Source organism: Phyllobates terribilis, unplaced genomic scaffold, assembly GCF_046119375.1.
Source record: "Phyllobates terribilis strain yellow unplaced genomic scaffold, ASM4611937v1 Scaffold_2__4_contigs__length_985480577, whole genome shotgun sequence".
NCBI lineage: Eukaryota > Metazoa > Chordata > Amphibia > Anura > Dendrobatidae > Phyllobates > Phyllobates terribilis.
In genome coordinates this window covers 216,827,540-216,847,368 of record NW_027362762.1, presented here as the reverse complement: position 1 = coordinate 216,847,368, position 19,829 = coordinate 216,827,540, and the positions used below count along the sequence as shown (strand labels likewise).

The 19,829-nt window shown below is 41.7% G+C and overlaps 1 protein-coding gene across 2 annotated transcripts in view; it reads right to left on the bottom strand.

Moving 5' to 3' along the window:
• Positions 1–19,829, bottom strand: part of ENOX1 (ecto-NOX disulfide-thiol exchanger 1) — a 691,503-nt gene that overhangs the window by 417,794 nt on the left and 253,880 nt on the right. For both annotated transcript variants that reach the window (XM_073663900.1, XM_073663901.1), the window contains one exon: positions 1,975–2,028. The gene's annotated coding sequence lies outside the window, so the exon portion shown is untranslated. The remainder of the gene's footprint in view (positions 1–1,974; positions 2,029–19,829) is intronic.

Below are 19,829 nucleotides of genomic sequence, written 5' to 3'. Positions count from 1 at the left end.
TTCCTAGATTCAATTACTTTTTTTTTTTTTTTTTTTTTAATTAAAACTGCTGCCTCTTCTCCATGTTCAAGACCCAGGAGGTGGGTGTCAAGACTCTTCTTGAGACCTTATATAAGAAATAGTTCACTGCACGTCATTGATCTTTGAGGTTCCGAGTAGGTCATAATTACACTTGTTATGGATCCGAAATTGATGAGACATACATTTTCAGCTTATCAGGGAAGATGCATATTTTCTCATAACTGTAACCCCCTGCCTATCAGCCACAAATCAACAGTGGACAGACCGCTGACATTAGCCAGGTCATATGGCGGCGATCTCAAACTTCTGCGATTATCCGGAGAGAAGTTATCGCATAAGTTGGAAATTTCATAAAATGCTGAAGGGCTGAGGACAGCCCACAACCCAGCCCACGTGAGGTCATCACTGGGGGGAGGGGATGTGGGTGTAACTCAAAGGCTGATAAAAGATCAAGCCAAATTATAATCTGGGTTCAATGCTGAAAAAGATGCATGTCAGTGTAGGCTAGATCATGTGGTAAGTTTATTTTGTTTTATCAGTTTTAATTTATGTAACTGTATATTCTGTATTGTTTTGTCCCCTTTGTAAAATCTTTTTTATATTTTTCATAAACATTGCCTATCATTTTGGATTAAATACGCTATCTGTGAGGAGTCAAGACAGCCTGTAAAAACGACTGATGGTGGCAGCTAATAATCTGTCTTGGATTATCGTGGAGTTAGCAATGACCATACGGGTGTATATACATATTCCATGCGTTGGAATCAAAGGTGTATATATGATACGCCCACTGTTAGTTTCCCAATAACTAGCCTATTAGTGGAAACAGCCTGCGGCCTCTTCCGTTAATCGTCGGCCAATCGTTTAATTGTCTGGACAATAGGGGGCAGCAGAGATCTGTTTGACACAAAGATCACAGCTGGTGGTTCTATGTGACCTTCCCTGGCTGCAATCTTTGACAAATTGGTGGCAGTGGTGGGATTCTGTGTGATCTCTCTGGTGTCATCCTTGACTGCTATTATGATGGAAGAATAAAAAAAATAATGCCTCTTGAAAGAAGGGGAGTAAAAAAAACAAAGTGCAAAAACTGAAAATTTCCCAGCGATGAAGTGGTTAAGTTACTGTAAATGCACTGTATATGCTTCTCATAGAACTTAGTGAAATAGTGAGTGAGCCCTACTGACTTGTTATTTTTCTTTTCACCATGATTAATGAGCAAACTACTTTCTATGTTGCAATTGTAACCATTTAAATTTTTATTGAAAATTATTTAAGACCTAATATGTGTCTTTTCCAAAATACTACAACTTGAATCATCTGAATAATGGGGTTAGAGAACAACTGATGATAAAACCAATACAAAAAGCTCAAGGCACACAATAAAATCTGTATGTTCTCATTTACATTTCACGTGTTAAGAAACTGCTTGCACGGAAAATAGCATACAGGAACAAGAATAGAAAGAAACTACAATGCAAGCACGGCATACATTTAAAATGATGATGAAAACAATTCAATATTGGCTTTTGTAATGTAATTTCTATAGGGAAAAATAGAAAAATCACATGACCTTCCCTTGGCATGTTAATCCCATAGGAGATGGTTTTGTAAGAAGCCGTAAAATGATTATAGACCCAGAGAGCTGCTGCAGATTCAGACTATGCTTTTATTTTACATATTAAACAACACAGTGAAATAGAATTTTTAAAAAAAAATAAAATAAAAACCCAGAAACTGATTATCCCCAACAAAGAGCATTCAATGCCATGTGAAGGTGAAACGTATGGTACAGCCTAATTTTTCACAGCTGGGTTTAACAAATCTGCTGGGCAACAGATTTGCTGAAATATGCAGTGCCTATTATTTCCCGTAAAAGAGACTTTGTAGCACAGCATATTCTACTGTACCTGCAAAACAAAAATACATGGATGGTAGATGGAAATAAAAAGTTACCGGTTTCTTATGGACTTGTCCACAGCAATTTAACACTCCGAAGGACGGATAAATCTGCAAAACAAAAGGAAAAAAAATCATATAAAAACGAGCATGAGTGCAAATATCAAAGTGTATTCACATCTGTACAGATATAAATATTTACAGGTGCCCATAAGACAGCGCTTGTTACTTACAGGAACTCCTAGAAGAATTAGCCATTATCACAGGTAATTAGTACTTATTGATTACTTATCGGCAGGAACCTAAGTCTGTGTATACATGCAGTAATCATGCTGTGGCTTTTATTTGCAGCAGCCCTATACTGCTGAGGTCCTTTTAGGGTAAGTGCAAATGACTTCTTTTTCAGGTGGGTAGGTTTCTTAATACCTCTGAAAAAGCACTAAACACTAGAAAGAATGAACATTTACACTGCAATGTAAAAACGACTTGCTGAGCATAAGTTCAGACTTTTGAACTTCTTTTAACAGCTTCAGGTTCACGAAGACATCAAGTGGTTAAAAAAAAGTAGCCCAACCATTGCTCAGGTGGCTTCTGTTCGGAAGCTGCCCACTAGTTTATTCAATATGAGATTAAAAAGAAAAAAAAGACGTTGTGAAAGATGGGTGAAAAAGACGCCGGTGCGTCCTTAAGCATCTTCCTCCTGAAAAACTCACAAGGTTCACACGTCTAGAAGACGCTGAGTGCACACACACTTACTGTCTCCCTGTACAATGACTTAATCTTGCAGAGAAACAGCTGTTTCACATGGAAAGTCAAATGCCCATGATGATCGGCCGCATAGGTTTGCGGAAGAGCAGTTGCTCTTCAAGAATAAGTGATTGTGAAGAGAAACAAACGCAGTGTGAACGCATCCTAAAAGGTTTTTCTTTCCTTGATTAAAAATGTACTCTCAACAAGAAAATTGTTGCTATGTTTTAGTAAATTACATGAACAAATATAGTCATTTTCCAGGATTAAACGTATCCACATTTGGAAGCAACCTCAGGTCTATTCACGTGTCAGTGCCCTGTTATGCGCCAGGAGACTCAGTGTGCGGCCATATGGCTACCCAAGAAATAGTATTTTGTAGAATATGCACGTAATGGAGCAAGGCGCAGTTTTTATCTTGTTGATTCTCAGAAGTACATGAGGCTAAGTTAACAATAAGAAAACACTAAGCAAGTTCCCATGTAGCAGCTTAGTGCAGTTTTTTTTTTTAATCCATCAGGGGAGAGGAGGAAAATTATTAAAAAAAAGACTTTTACATAAATAACAAAATATACAATGGCCCAAAGCACTTTGTGCACCACACGGAACTACTCATATTGTATCAGACATACAAGGATAGTAGGGCCCTCAGATAAGCTTCTGTTCCAACAGTGTATAAATGTATCAGCAACTACAGGGTACATAGACAGGACCATAAATAAGAATATTAGGGTAATATGTGTGAAGGCACGCAGAGTGCCGACAGCTCCGCAGTGGGGAGTTGCAGGAACCCTACAACCTTTATGTATAAGATGTCAACCTGGAACTTTGTGGCCAAGAAACCAGCAGCTTAGTGGTATTAATCTCACCCTGTACTGGAGAAGACAATGAATCAGAGTGTTTCACTCATGAACTGGGTGTGGAAACCAGGACTGTCTCTTCTACTTGACAAGAGGATGGACACTCTGAGGCCGCGGGATGAATGTAGCCCTGAAGCCACATTCTGGTCACTTTGTATACAAAGTACTTACACTATGACACAATGTGTTCTAATTCTCAGAATAATTCTGTTTTTTTGCAATAAAGATTATTTCTGCACTATACCAAAACTACTTTCCATTACATATGGAGGTGTCACTTTAGGAAGGAATGAATGGCAACACTGCCGATCCGAGCAATGTTCTAGTCTAATATTATGAATGCTCTCCACCTAGTAAATCAGAGTATGACTTGCGTTCCTCTGAGCAATACAGAGAATACTAATCCTTCCCAGGAATCTGAATATTCATGACCGGCAGCATGCAAGGGCATAGATAAAGCATGTGTCCCTTTAAGCTAAGTAAAATGTAAAGCATTATATGCCAAGGCTGAAGCTATTAGTGAGATCAATATTTCTCCCACCACCTTAATAAATCATTATATTATAGCGCTAATGCCGGATGAGAATATCCCAGCTAACCAGGCAAAGCTTCCATATCAGTGAGAAAGCCTACATTTAAATTACAGCAGCCTAATTGGTGTACAAAGAGGCGCTGCAAGATACTGTTCCCTGCCCTGTTTGACATGCAGCGGCTTCAAATCAATATTCGGGGAAGGGGGGAGTTCAAGCAGATTAAAGAAAAAAACAAAATAAAATGTGTCGAACCGTTTTCTATTCTGTCTTTTCCCAAGTCATACACAAACATGAGAAGACAAAGAGTTACACCTCTAATCATGATGAAAATGATTATCCTGGGGTAAGATACATTCCACTCCACAACACTCAATACATTCACTTCTGAAGCCTGGATAAATGCTGGGAGACGGATTGTGCGGCAGGATGTGGATCCCCAGTGAACACAATTTCCACATATTGATGTCTTGATGCAAATTGCAGTGCTTAGATTTATCACGAGCTGAATAGATATTTGTTCGCCCTGGCTACTACTGCTGAGCTTTGTTTCACAGTCACTAAACCCGAGAAGAAATATGCAAAATACACAATTTTAGTATTCTCTAAGGAATTACTACTACTAGAGAATAAATCGTTATTGTAGTCATTTTTTTTCTATTCCCAGACAAGAATGATATAGCAAAACTGGCATTTATATTACTAAAAACACTATAATAAGAGGAAGGGAACCGTACAATGTAGTGGTAAAAGTCTGTTCTTACAGAGAAGGAGATTCTGTCATATTTAAGGGAAAAATAAATAGCACGACATGCAATAATTTTTCAATTTTTCTTCCAAGACAATGTACCGCCTGACGGACTCTCCTATAAGACAATGGTGTCCATCAGTAACTGTAGTGTGTAATAAGCCAGCACTAAGGGGCAGATGATGTGATAAATGTCCATCTCTTCCTAAGGGCCTGCCAGGCAGAAATAGAATATGGAGAAGTCCACGAGATGCACACAGCTCCCTATAGCAACTTATTGCGGGAAAAAAAACAGTAATTTAGTCTAGTCAACTCACAAAATGGTTTACGATAGCCTCGTTCACCTCCCCAACACATTTATGGCATAATGTGACCCCTGGTTCTATGAGTATTACCCATTAAATTAAAATTGCAATAGGTGATTTAAATAACTTTAAAATATATGAAAGTATCTACTATAAAAACAACTCTATAGAGGAGGAGGGGGCATACAATACTTCAGAAAAAGAATATGAAAAAGTATGAAAATATTACAAATGAATTTAATTTAGGGGCTGAAACAAACAAAAAACATCATTGAGTACCTTAAAAGGAATCTGTCAGTAAGAGCAAATCCCCCCCAGAATAAATTAACACTCTCATACATATGCAAAGGAGAATTAAGTGCTCTGTGTGTAATAGAGCACTTAACTAGCCACTGCAGGTCGTTTCCCTGCCCAGCACAAGCCTCTTTAGCTTTATTGATAGCTCACTGTCCCATTTCTTTACCTGGTGCTTGAGGTCACACCAAGCTAAAGAGACTGGAGATAGACCGGGAAACAACCAAGGGAGGCAAAAGCTTGTCAAGTGCTCTGGCAAGCCCATAGCATTTAATGCCTCATTTGCATATAAATGAAAGAAAACACTAATTTCTAGGGAATGCAGCAACAAGTAGATATCAAAAGTGTTGATGGATATACATTTTAGAGATCTGCATGCCTATGTATGCAGTTTGGGGGATGTGAAAGGGATTTGATTTTATTGACAGATTCCCTTTAAGGACCCCATCAACTTTAAAATTGATCAAATCCACATATTTCAGCAGTGAATGAATTGTCCCACAATCTAATGAGCATTGGGATGATGAAAAGATGAAGTTGGTGGAGATAAGGATCGGGGGCTTTCTATTCAAACATCTGATCATTTTGTTCTTCTGGAAGATAAGTTGCCATATCTGCATTTATGTGTAGTGGAAGTAGGTAGAGATCACAGTTGACCAAAAGATAGCTAAGGTGTAAGGAGACCTCCAGAGTCGTCAGTAGGGACAGGAGGTCTGTAGGTGTTTGTAAAAGTTATCGAGGAGATTTTAGACAAAGTAATCACATTTCATATAAGAATAAAAGCCCCAACACATATTAGATAGCTTTCGGCTGAAAGCCATCTCCCCTGACTCCCCCCATATCCAGTAACACTCAGCTCAACCTGGTACGTGTGAGAACAGCTAACGGACACTTCTGGGAGCGGCTTATCTCTCAGAAAACAAAAAAGGATTGGCCACTGAAACGCAACAGTTGGAAGCCCCAGACTCTTTAAATGATCAGCAGGTTCAGCCAACTTACCTATTGCGTACGGCGAGCCTTAAGATCACGAGAGATCAAGTGGGGAGTGGACACAATATGGGAGCCTCTGATTTCATACATATATATATATATATATACATACACACACGCACACACACGCGCGCGCACACACACACACACACACAGTACAGACCAAAAGTTTGGACACACCTTCTCATTTAAAGATTTTTCTGTATTTTCATGATTATGAAAATTGTACATTCACACTGAAGGCATCAAAACTATGAATTAACACATGTGGAATTACATACTTAATAAAAAAGTGTGAAACAACTGAAAATATGTCTTATATTCTAGGTTCTTCAAAGTAGCCACCTTTGGCTTTGATGACTGCTTTGCACACTCTTGGCATTCTCTTGATGAGCTTCAAGTCACCGGAAATGGTCTTCCAACAATCTTGAAGGAGTTCCCAGAGATGTTTAGCACTTGTTGGCCCTTTTGCCTTCACTCTGCGGTCCAGCTCACCCCAAACCATCTCGATTGGATTCAGGTCTGGTGACTGTGGAGGCCAGGTCATCTGGCGTAGCACCCCATCACTCTCCTTCTTGGTCAAATAGCTCTTACACAGCCTGGAGGTGTGTTTGGGGTCATTGTCCTGTTGAAAAATAAATGATGGTCCAACTAAACGCAAACCGAATGGAATAGCATGCCGCTGCAAGATGCTGTGGTTGCCATGCTGGTTCAGTATGCCTTCAATTTTGAATAAATCCCCAACAGTGTCACCAGCAAAGCACCCCCACACCATCACATCTCCTCCTCCATGCTTCACGGTGGGAACCAGGCATGTAGAGTCCATCCGTTCACCTTTTCTGCGTCGCACAAAGACATGGTGGTTGGAACCAAAGATCTCAAATTTGGACTCATCAAACCAAAGCACAGATTTCTACTGGTCTAATGTCCATTCCTTGTGTTCTTTAGCCCAAACAAGTCTCTTCTGCTTGTTGCCTGTCCTTAGCAGTGGTTTCCTAGCAGCTATTTTACCATGAAGGCCTGCTGCAATAAGTCTCCTCTTAACAGTTGTTGAAGAGATGTGTCTGCTGCTAGAACTCTGTGTGGCATTGACCTGGTCTCTAATCTGAGCTGCTGTTAACCTGCAATTTCTGAGGCTGGTGACTCGGATAAACTTATCCTTAGAAGCAGAGGTGACTCTTGGTCTTCCTTTTCTGGGGCGGTCCTCATGTGAGCCAGTTTCTTTGTAGCGCTTGATGTTTTTTGCAACTGCACTTGGGGACACTTTCAAAGTTTGCCCAATTTTTCGCACTGACTGACCTTCATTTCTTAAAGTAATGATGGCCACTCATTTTTCTTTACTTAGCTGCTTTTTTCTTGCCATAATACAAATTCTAACAGTCAATTCAATAGGACTATCAGCTGTGCCAGACTTCTGCACAACACAACTGATGGTCCCAACCCCATTTATAAGGCAAGAAACTCCACTTATTAAACCTGACAGGGCACACCTGTGAAGTGAAAAACATTTCCGCTGACTACCTCTTGAAGCTCATCAAGAGAATGCCAAGAGTGTACAAAGCAGTCATCAAAGCAAAAGGTGGCTACTTTGAAGAACATAGAATATAAGACATGTTTTTAGTTGTTTCACACTTTTTTGTTAAGTATATAATTCCACATGTGTTAATTCATAGTTTTGATGCCTTCAGTGTGAATGTACAATTTTCATAATCATGAAAATACAGAAAAATCTTTAAATGAGAAGGTGTGTCCAAACTTTTGGTCTGTACTGTATATAAACACATATATATACACACACACACACCAGTATATTATATATATATATATATATATATTTATTTATTTTTTGCAAAAATTGGGAAATGAGGTCTGTGCCCGAATAGGTGTAATATTAAAATGTTGCTAGGAGCATGAGAAGATTGATACGTCTATGACAGGAGGGTGGCTGAAGTAGGATTACCCTTCTGTAGGCAATAAAATTAACACACAAAACAACCAGGAAAAAGGTGTTCAATGCTTGTTCTTTCAGTGCCATCAATACCATCAATTCATGTGACATGCCATTATACTATTCATCGTGCGAGTCATCTCACTTCTGCTGGTAAACAATGATGGAGTCATTATTCATGGAGGAAATTATGATGGATCGCTCTAACACTTGATAAGGGTTTTGTAAGCATAAGGATAAGATATGAAAAACAGCAATGAACAGTTTTGTCACTGACAACGGCCTATACTAAATAAAGAGACACAACACCGTGCATCTCCAAAGATAAAACTGCACACAAAATACACCCGATGGGAGACATCAACACTGCTTAGGCCTAGTTTAGATCACAATTATGTCCCATTCTGCCGTAAACAAAGGGTATACATACATTAAAGGGAGGCTTCCAACAGACACCATATAGTGTCATCTGTTGTCAATGGGGGCTCTGCAATACTATAGAGCAACTCTATTATGTTCCTCTAATATTTATCCTAGGAAAGAATGAATAAATTGACAAGTGGGTGTTACAGTCTGACACTTACCAATCAGTGCTGATCATGTCAGAGGACATAAAGAAACACTCCATTGTCAAAAGACAAAGTAATTCACAGTTGTCAATTTATCCTGGATGGATAAGGAGGGAAAATAATAAGGGCGTGTTCACACATTAGGTTTATGCAATGAAAAAACAATACATTTTACTGTACCAGCAAAGTGAATGCAATTTCTGAAGTCTCATGCACAAGCTGCTTATTGTTTCCTTGGAAATTTGAAGCAATTTCACATCTGCAGCATGTCAATTCTTTCACTGTTTTTGCAGTGTTTTTCACCCAAATGAATGGGCAAAAAAACGCATAAAAAAATGCTTGCACAAAAAGTGTGTATTTTCCTGCCAAGAGACATGTTTTTTTGTGCAGAAATGTCTACTGCAAATACTTAAAAGTGTACACATACCCTAAGGCTGTGTGCCCACGATGCGGATTTAATGCGTTTCCGCAGCACCATATCTGCAGCGAAAACGCATTAAAAACGCACGTTAAGTTGTCTGCCATGTTTCCCAATGATAATCCGCATGTGCTGTACATATGCGGATTATCATTGCGGAAAAATACGCAGCACAACCATTTCTTGTGCGTAATCGCAGCGAAATCGCCGCCACTGACTTGCATTAAACCGCATAACATCCGCATGCATGTGGATGTTATGCGGTTGAATGCGCGTTTGGTACCCGGGTCTGGAGAAGAGGAGACTCTCCTCCAGACCCAGGTACCATTATTAAAAAAAATAATTAAAACGTAAAAAATAAAGAAAAACATTATACTTACCTCTCCAGCGGCCCCCGGTCTTCTTCTCTGGTGGTGTGCTTTGTCCTCGGCGTCCCGCGGTGTTCAGAAAGGACCTGTGTTGACGTCATTTAGTCATGTGATGGTCACGGGACCGCTGACGTCGGCGGTCGCGTGACCTGTCAGCTGACTAAATGACGTCAGCGCAGGTCCTTTCTGAACACCGCGAGACGCCTAGGACAGAGCACACCACCGGAGAAGGAGACCGGGGGCCGCCGGAGAGGTAAGTATAAGTTGGTCACACACTATAAATCCATGCCAGTTGCATGGATTTATACTGTGTGGCTACGTGCTCACGATGCAGAAATGAAGCAGAAAATTTCTGCAGCATTTCTGCATCTCCCTGGCAGAAAAAACGCATGCAGATTGTACATGCATTTTTCCTGCAGAATACATGCGGATTCACATGCGTATCCACATGTGTTAACACATGTGTTAACGCATGTGTTTCCGCATGCGGACTGACAAGCACTTTCCAGGCGATAGCATCACTTGGAAAGTGCTTGACAACTAGGTCACACTGTATAAATCCATGCAAACGGCATGGATTTATACAGTGTGACCGTAAAAATAAAAAAAATAAAGCTATACTTACCTCCGATGCCGCCGCGTGTGCTGTCGCGCTCCTTCCTGGCTTTTTCCTGGCTTGCCGGCATCTCGCGAGACAGCCTGCGGTCACATGACCGCGACGTCATCTCAGGTCCTAGAAGGTAAGCGCTGCAGGGGCCGCCGGACAGGTGAATATAAACTTTATTTTTTATTTTATTCTTTTTTTCACAGGTACAATGGTACCCAGGTCTGGATGAGAGTCTTCTCTCCTCCAGAACTGGGTACCATCCGCACATTAAGAAGCATGTTATCCGCTTGTACAAATGTACAGATGTGGATATTATGCGTCTCAATGCAAGTCAATGGCGGCGCTTCCGCAAAATTAATGAACATGCTGCGGATTTATGAGCTCTGCAGAAACGCTGCGGAAAAATCCGCAGCATGTGCATTGACATTGCGGAATGCCATTGGGGACCATGGGGTGCGGATTACCATGCGTTTTTGATGCGATTCCGCAGCGGAAACGCATGAAAAACGCATCGTGTGCACACAGCCTGTGACCAACTTGTCAAGCACTTTCCAAGTGATGCTCAAAATCGCTTGGAAAAGCGCTTGACAAAACGCATGCGAAAACGCTTATCCCTGGCAGAAAAAAACGCATGTAAAATCTGCATGCGTTTTTTCTGCCAAGGAGATGCAGAAACGCTCAGGAAATTTCGGCATCATGGACACATAGCCACATATCTCTACATTGTAGATTTCTTTACAGCTTTCTAAAGTATATAAACTTTATATAGAAGAATGAAGTAGCCGTCTTTGAAGTGCTATTATATCTATCACGTTCCTTTTACTCCTATATTGTGCTTCCCATTAATAACATTTTCTACTGTGAAAACACATGATGGACACAGACTTTACCATGGCCTGCAATTGTCTGGGAATTCGCAGGCTTTTTCACACTGAACTTTACAAGAAGATCTTTTGTAACACAAAGTAATGTTGCATAGCTTCTTTTCATATCAACACAATAATTTTGCTTGGAAGACTGACATTTCTGCGAGTAACCTTTAGTTACATTAGTACAAGTAAAAGGCTTGTGCTGAAGACACTAAAAGCGATACAGTAAAAACTACTGTTTGTCAAGAAACTTCTTATGTTGTACCGATGTTCTATGGCAAAAATTCAGAGCTTTTCTGAGAAAATATCTCTTCTGCAAAACAGACAAAGGTGAAAATGACAGTTTCCTCAACTGCAAAAGCAGGTAACCTACAATCAATATACAGCGTGTATACGCCGACTGCGGCAGTCCAATGTGGACACCAACTAGCGGGTGATGACAACACGCTTACACCGAGGTCACCCGCCAATGACATTATCAACATTCTACTCCGTCATATCATTATACTAATCCTTTTGCTAAAGACAATAGCTATTAAAAACAGCCTAGACCGGCTTCACACATCCGTCCAGGATTTGCAGAGAGGCTGTGGGTCTCTTGACCTGAACTGGCAGACTCATAATAACACTAATATTTATATAGCGCCAACATATTCCACAGCACTTTACAATTAGGCGGTGACATATACAGACAATAAATTCAATACAAGGTGTTAAGATTCGGGGTCTTCCGTGGGCATAACACTACTCAGACAACACAGGGTGATGTTAAGACAGCGTGGCAACACTTTATTGGCCCACAAAGCGGACAATATACACATAGAACAGTCCCAGCAAAATACCCAAGATGGTACAACATTACACAGTCTCACCCTTCTGCTCCGCCCGCCTGGGATAGAACAGCTGTGACTTTGGGACTTCCCGTGCCAACTACCTCAACCAGTGGCCCCCCGCTTCTGGCGGGCCCCCACAGAGAGAAGGCAGCGGCAAGCTTAGGATGCCAGCAGTCCTCCGAGGTACAAGGCCAGGAGACCCAAGGGTCCCACCCTGGCCTCTCCGAGAGTTTCCATAGGGCCAGGTGACCGACTGGTTCCAATCTGGCTTCTCCAAATGTCTCCATGAGTTCCAGACGACCGGTGGGTCCCTCCTGGCAACCCCAAACAACATATCCATGGGGCCAGGTGACTTCATCGTCCCAACCTGGTCTCCCCAAAATGTATCCATGTCTCTCTGATGGTCAGTGGAGCAGACCCGTATCTTTCCAGTCAAGGCCGATACCCTTAGCTAGAATCATGTAAAATCCAAATCTGTCTCTTTGGATGGAGCCGCCATGCAATCCATCTACTGTCCTGAAGGAAGTCTTTCTGATGCTCTGTCTCAAGTCTGACTCTACAAAAGCATATCTCCTTTTTAAGTACACATCCACAGGTCAAGGGGGGAAGGGCAGCTTCATGTCTCCTTGTTTGAGCATTTAATGAATGTGCTTAGTTTGTCCTCCTGTATTGTGAGTCAATAAGCCACAGGGTCCACAAATGTTAATCAACATAATTAGCAAACATTCATTGTTCCAGAATCAAAGATGAGACCCCATTCAGGGTTATACAAATACTGGTCTGTGTTAATCAACTAAAGAAGAACACAGGCTAAAAAGTCAACATGATCACAACAGTGTATTTCTTTTGGCTTAACTACTCTAATTGTCTGGCTTATTAACAGACGGAGGTGAGAGGTTCGGATTATGGGGGATGTTAGTCAGTTGCGGAGGGAGAAGATATAGGGTGGTGCAGAACAGTGGAGAGCTTTGTGGGTAAGAGAGATAAGTTTATATTGTATTCTGTAGCTCATCATATAGGACTCATATATATGATTCATCATATATGACTAGGAAATGTGGACATCTGAAACTGGTGTTAAATGTTGGTGGAGCTTTGTGTAATAACGAATGTTCATACATACAGTGATATAAATATACATGTGTATAGCTATGGGCTGATTCATCAAGACTGGTGCTATTGACGCCGGCCTTAATAAGGAGATGTGCTGGAGTCAGAAGGTCGCTCCTGATTCATAATGCGGCATATACAGTGCCTATAAGTAGTATTCAACCCCCTGCAGATTTAGCTGGTTTGATAAGATGCAAATAAGTTAGAGCCTTCAAACTGCAAACGAGAGTAGGTTTTATGAACAGAAGCATAAATCTTACAAACCAAAAAGTTATGTTGCTCAGTTGAATTTTATTAATTTTTAAACATAAAAGTGTGGGTCAATTATTATTCAACCCCTATGTTTAATATTTTGTGGAATAACCCTTGTTTGCAATTACAGCTAATAACCGTCTTTTATAAGACCTGATCAGGCCGGCACAGGTCTGTGGAGTTATCTTGGCCCACTCCTCCATGCAGATCTTCTCCAAGTTATCTAGGTTCTTTGGGTGTCTCATGTGGACTTTATTCTTGAGCTCCTTCCACAAGTTTTCAATTGGGTTAAGGTCAGGAGACTGACTAGGCCACTCCAACACCTTGACTTTTTCCCTCTTGAACCAGGCCTTGGTTTTCTTGGCTGTGTGCTTTGGGTCGTTGTCTTGTTGGAAGATGAAATTACGACCCATCTTAAGATCCTTGATGGAGGAGCGGAGGTTCTTGGCCAAAATCTCCAGGTAGGCCGTGCTATCCATCTTCCCATGGATGCGGACCAGATGGCCAGGCCCCTTGGCAGAGAAACAGCCCCTCAGCATGATGCTGCCACCACCATGCTTGACTGTAGGGATGGTATTCTTGGGGTCGTATGCAGTGCCATCCAGTCCCCAAATGTCACGTGTGTGGTTGGCACCAAAGATCTCGATCTTGGTCTCATCAGACCATAGAACCTTGAACCAGTCTGTCTCAGAGTCCTCCAAGTGATCATGAGCAAACTGTAGACGAGCCTTGACATGACGCTTTGAAAGTAAAGGTACCTTACGGGCTCGTCTGGAACGGAGACCATTGCGGTGGAGTACGTTACTTATGGTATTGACTGAAACCAATGTCCCCACTGCCATGAGATCTTCCCGAAGCTCCTTCCTTGTTGTCCTTGGGTTAGCCTTGACTCTTCGGACAAGCCTGGCCTCGGCACGGGATGACACTTTCAAAGGCTGTCCAGGCCGTGGAAGGCTAACAGTAGTTCCATAAGCCTTCCACTTACGGATGATGCTCCCAACAGTGGAGACAGGTAGGCCCAACTCCTTGGAAAGGGTTTTGTACCCCTTGCCAGCCTTGTGACCCTCCACGATCTTGTCTCTGATGGCCTTGGAATGCTCCTTTGTCTTTCCCATGTTGACCATGTCTGAATGCTGTTCACAAATTTGGGGAGGGTCTTAAATAGTCAGAAAAGGCTGGCAAAAGAGATCTTTAATCCACACATGTGAAGCTCATCATTCTTGGTGCCTGAACTACTTCTTAATACTTTAGGGGGACCAAACAGAATTCTTGTGGTTTGAGGGGTTGAATAATAAATGACACTCTGAATTAGCTTTTAACGTTTTAAAAAAAAAAAAAAAAGAAAAAAACAAAAACAAAATTTGCTGCAGTGCATTTCCCACTTCCAGGCTGATCTACAGTACAAATGTCACAATGCCAAGTTAATTCCGCATGTGTCAACCAGCTAAATCTGCAGGGGGTTGAATACTACTTGTAGGCACTGTAAGTATATGTTCATGAATCCGGAGCGCTGGACGAGTGGCGTCCACCTCTATGTGTGCCTCGCCACAAATCCTACTCCAGTACCTGGAGCAGTAAGATTTGTGGCGTAGCAAACACCTCCGTACGTCATTATTCATTAATCTACTTTGGAGATGGGTGAAAACGGCTTCAGAACATCAAAAATTGCATCATTTTAGCACAGCCTCCAGTTGTGCTAACATTAGGCAACTTTTCAAAGCCTTTTACGCCAGAAAACTGGCGTAAATTGCTTTGATGAATCGTGCCCTACATATCTATATATCTACATGCACATAATATTTATAGATTATAAAGTACAGAAGTCACCCGGCATTCCTTGCCAGGTCATTGTCTGAACAAGCTTCCCCTGATGACTTGCATTTAAAAGGGTTGTCCACTACTATTCAAAATCGCCCAATGTGTTTTTATGATGAAAAGAAGCTTCTTTCTAATTACCTCCCTGCCTGTGAGCGGCGCTATCAGTGGCCGCTCACAGGCAGCACGTGACCCCCTGCTGACGTCATGTCAAGTGAGGAGTGACTTGCGAGTCACACCCAGCATCAAGCGAGCGCTTTCCAAATGAAGGAGAGGGAGAGCGCGTAGTGGATGCCGGTTGTGACACGCAGGGTAACACCGCCCACAGCCCAGCATCCACCGTGGAACGCAGAAGAGAGACCCCCAGCTGCATCCGGAATCATGATGTGACATGAGCGGATGTCAGAGCCGGCTGCAGCCGGGGGTCACGTGATGCCTGTGAGCGGCCAGTGATAGCGCCCCTCACAGGCAGAAACAGCAGCGGGAGGTAATTAGAAAGAAGCTTTTTTTCATCATAAAAACACATTTTGAATAGTAGTGGACAACCCCTTTAAGTACAGTCTTTATGAACTGCAAATATTAAATAGATCTCAAACCTGATGACGTTGTTGTACTTACTTTGAAAAGACATGCCAAAATGGCTGTATAGCTGTTTTTTAAAATTCCATGTAATAATGGCTGTTTAAGCCTCTAATTGAAAAATGAAATACTGGCCAGAAAAGCTTTTTTAAAGACATTCAATCTATATAAATAATGGAAGCAGTTTATACTCTGGTATCTGTTAACAGATCCACTTTCAAAAAGTTTGTACCAAGTTTTATTAAAGTTGTCACTAATTCTATTGGTAGGTGATAACTTGCTGGTCGCTGGTGATCAGACCATCCAGATGGAACGTTCCAGCAGTCCAGCTTATGAACCACCGCTCCATTGGCTATACTGCCAGAGATCGCAATCAACCAGCTATCCTATGGATAGGAGATAACTTTAAAACTTAGTACAACCCGTTTAAGATCAGTGGAAGAAAAAAATAAAGCAATGCATTTAAAGAGACTGTCAGCACAGAATGACTGTTAAAACCAAGTGCAGGCGCTCGGTGCACTAAGGTGGAGTTAATCATTTATATACAACCTCCCATCTATCTCCTCCCTTCTCTGGCTCTATGAAGCCAGAGCTGTCAATCACAAAACAGGGGAGGGTGGAGATAGAGGGAAAACGTATATAAATGATTGGCCCTGCTGTGGAGCACCAAGCGGCTGTGCTTGGTTTGGACAGTCATCCTCTGCTGACAGAGTCCCTTTAAAGAGTTACTCAACTTGTAATCTAAAATTATATATTCTATAAATTGAGCACCATAGGTCAAAGAGATATCCAGCGCAGGGGTTTCAGATAAAAAAAATCTGTTTATTTAATCCATATGAAATCCAAAGGCCAGATAAATAGAAAAATCCCAACCATGACAAGCATAGAGAAACAGTCTTAACAGCAAACGCGTTTCGGATAATAATCCTTAATCATTGCAAGAAAATGCTAGAAAACTCTTTTTTTTTTAGACAATATATCCTTTTAGTCCCACATAATCTATTGCCTTCCACTAGTCCTATTTTTAAAAATATTACAAAGCCTTATGAAACATATTAATGCAAGTGTGGGCAGAGTCTCAGAAAACTGAATAAAAAAAACGCAATAAAGTCACCAATACAGCATCTAGAGGAATGACCATGCAAGCCTTCACATTTTTTTAAAAATGCCTGTTTTGTGCCATGTTTAAAATAGTGCTAACTGTACCATACACAGTCTGGGACATAACAACCTGCACAGAATATTTCTTAGATTTGGTGGATTAGTGCAGTGATCTCTCTGCTGGGTTATATCTGCATTCTGTGTTATTGTGCCAAGCCATGGAAGACAAGCAGCGGCCTCGCCGTCATGAGTTTCTCCCTTCTTATTGGTATAGACAGAAAGAGGTGGCAGGCAGACATTATTATTAACCTGTAGCTGTAAGGTGTGATGTGTTTGTCGTATGTAACCATGACAACTCGTAATCCTGTATAGGAGCAACAGCCATCAAACGGATCATATCCTTCAGGTTAAAAAAAATTCTTAGAAATTAAAAAATATTGCTAAATGAGGCAATTTATCTGGTTAACTGCTTCAATTCCTGGTAAACATGAAGGGACGCAAAAAAAAAAAGCATTCATTGTAAGGGTATGTGCGCACGTTAAGTATCTGCAGTGGGTATTTTCTGCACGAAAATGCTGCAGTTTACAGCACCAGCAACGTGCATGAAATTTCTGATATCTCGTGCACATGTTGCTTATTTTTTCCTTGAAGATTTAATTAAAAAATTTTCAGAATTTTTAACCCATGCAAATGAGAAGGGAAAAAAAAACGTATAAGGCTATGTGCCCACGATGCAGAAATGCTCAGGATTTTTTCTTGAGCGTTTCTGCATCTCCCTGGCAGAAAAAACGCATGCGGATTGTACATGTGGATTGTACATGCGGATTGTACATGCGGATTGTACATGCGTTTTTCCTGCCAGGGACATGCGGATGTGAAGCGTTCTTCACATGCATTTCCACATGCGGGTTGACAAGCGCTTTCCAAGCGATTTTAGCATCACTTGGAAAGTGCTTGTCAACTTGGTCACACTATATAAATCCATGCAACTGGCATGGATTTATATACTGTGACCCGAGAGAATGTGAAAAAATAAAAAAATAAATCTATACTTACCTTCTGATGGCCCCCGGTGTATTGATTCCCTCCGTCCCGGCTACCAGCAGCTCGTGATACACTGAAGGACCTGCTGACGTCAGTGTCGCGTGACCCGTCACATGACTATGACATCAGCGCAGGTCCTTCAGTCCATCGCTAGCTGCCGGCATGAAAGGACGAGTGCAGCGGGGGCCGCCAGAAGGTAAATATAACATTTATTTTTTATTTTATTCTTTTTTTTACAGTTTCTATGGTACCCGAGTCCAGAGGAGAGTCTCCTCTCCTCCAGACCCGGGTATCATCCGCACATTGAAACGCGTGGATTCCACATGTCCTTATCTAGTGAAGCGGAATCCATGCGTTCTAATGCAAGTCAATGGCGGCGAAAACGCAGCGCTTCCGCAAAATAATTGGTAGTGCTGCGTTTTTTTCCGCAATGATAATCCGCAGCAGGAATTTCCGCAGCATGTGCACAGCACATGCGGATTATCATTGAGGAACATGGCAGACCTTCTACCATGCGTTTTTTAAGCGTTTCTGCAGCGTTTTTGCCGCTGCGTAAACGCTTAAAAAACGCATCGTGGGCACACAGCCTTGAAAGGGTGTATTTTACGCAACGTTTTTCCTGTCAAGAGATGCGTTTTTGGTGCAGAAAGTTCTGCCGCAATTACTTAAAATGTTTTTTTAGGAAGTCCAGAAAGCAGCTTCATTATGAAAGGATTCAGGCTTTTATCTCAGAACAGCAGGTCATAACCGGAGAAGCCGAGCAGATACTGCTCTAAAAACCATTTAAATATAATGCTTCTATCAGAAAGCTCTCACTGCTCTATGGATGTCGCCACTTAGATCATTTCCTCCTCAATTGTCAGTTCATTTGATAAAACGCGCTAAGTAACTTGTGACCTCAGGGATATGATGGTGTTTAAGATATGTCATCATGTCGTAAGGTTTGTTAGCTTAAGCACATACAGATCTCTATGTTACAGAACACAAGGGACAATATATGCTCTATTTAATAAGGACAATTTTATCACAATCAAAAATACTAAGACTTACTTCTGCCTTGTTGTCACAGACTAAACTGTTTCTAGATACTTGCAAAGGCTCCTTCCTCCACAAATTCCTTAAGTTTTTCATTAATTTGGGAAATAATTTTTTTAAGTCTATTTTATATGTGTATAACGTGGTGCGGGGCGGTAGCCATGGCTGAGGTACTCGTCTTTCATGCCCCGGCACTCTACATGAAGATGGGGGTCCTGGCTGGGTGTATGAGCTATGTCCATGGGAGTCCTACGAACCTGCAGGCCGAATGATGCTTGTGACTCCGCCTGGCCACGACCAGGTGTCGAGAGGTTCAATGAGGGAGACCACCAGCCAACAATAAACAGTTTTTTACTGAACAGTAACTTAGCGGGAACTATGTACAATAGATAGCGGGTGCATAACTTCACAAATGTTTCTTTTACAACATGGAGCTTCTTCACCCACATTTTCAGCTTTCCTTCTCTAGGCTCACTTGGCTCTGCCTCAGCTAGCATCTCTACCTTCACCACCATCCAGCATAGTTCTTAGGGAGTTTCTTCGGTCCCCAATAACGGTACCATCGTCCAGTAAGTGAGAGTCCTATACTTCAACCCGCGGTACCACATCCTCCTTTTCCTTAGGGGAACTAGTTTGCCACTATGGCCGATACTTAGCTTCTCTGCTTGCTCACGCCTTGGAACCCCTGCCCAGGGCACTCTGTCTCACCTTCCCTGTTCAATCCTGGTCAGTTACCTCTCTGACTTGCGAACTCGGGGCCGTACTGCTAGGCGTCCTGTCTCAGGTCCCACCTCCAGTGCATCACTCTGTCCTATCACTTTTCCTTTCTCTACTGCAGATTTCGCTATCCACTGCCTTGGTCTCCACATATGCCAGGGACACCCAACTCA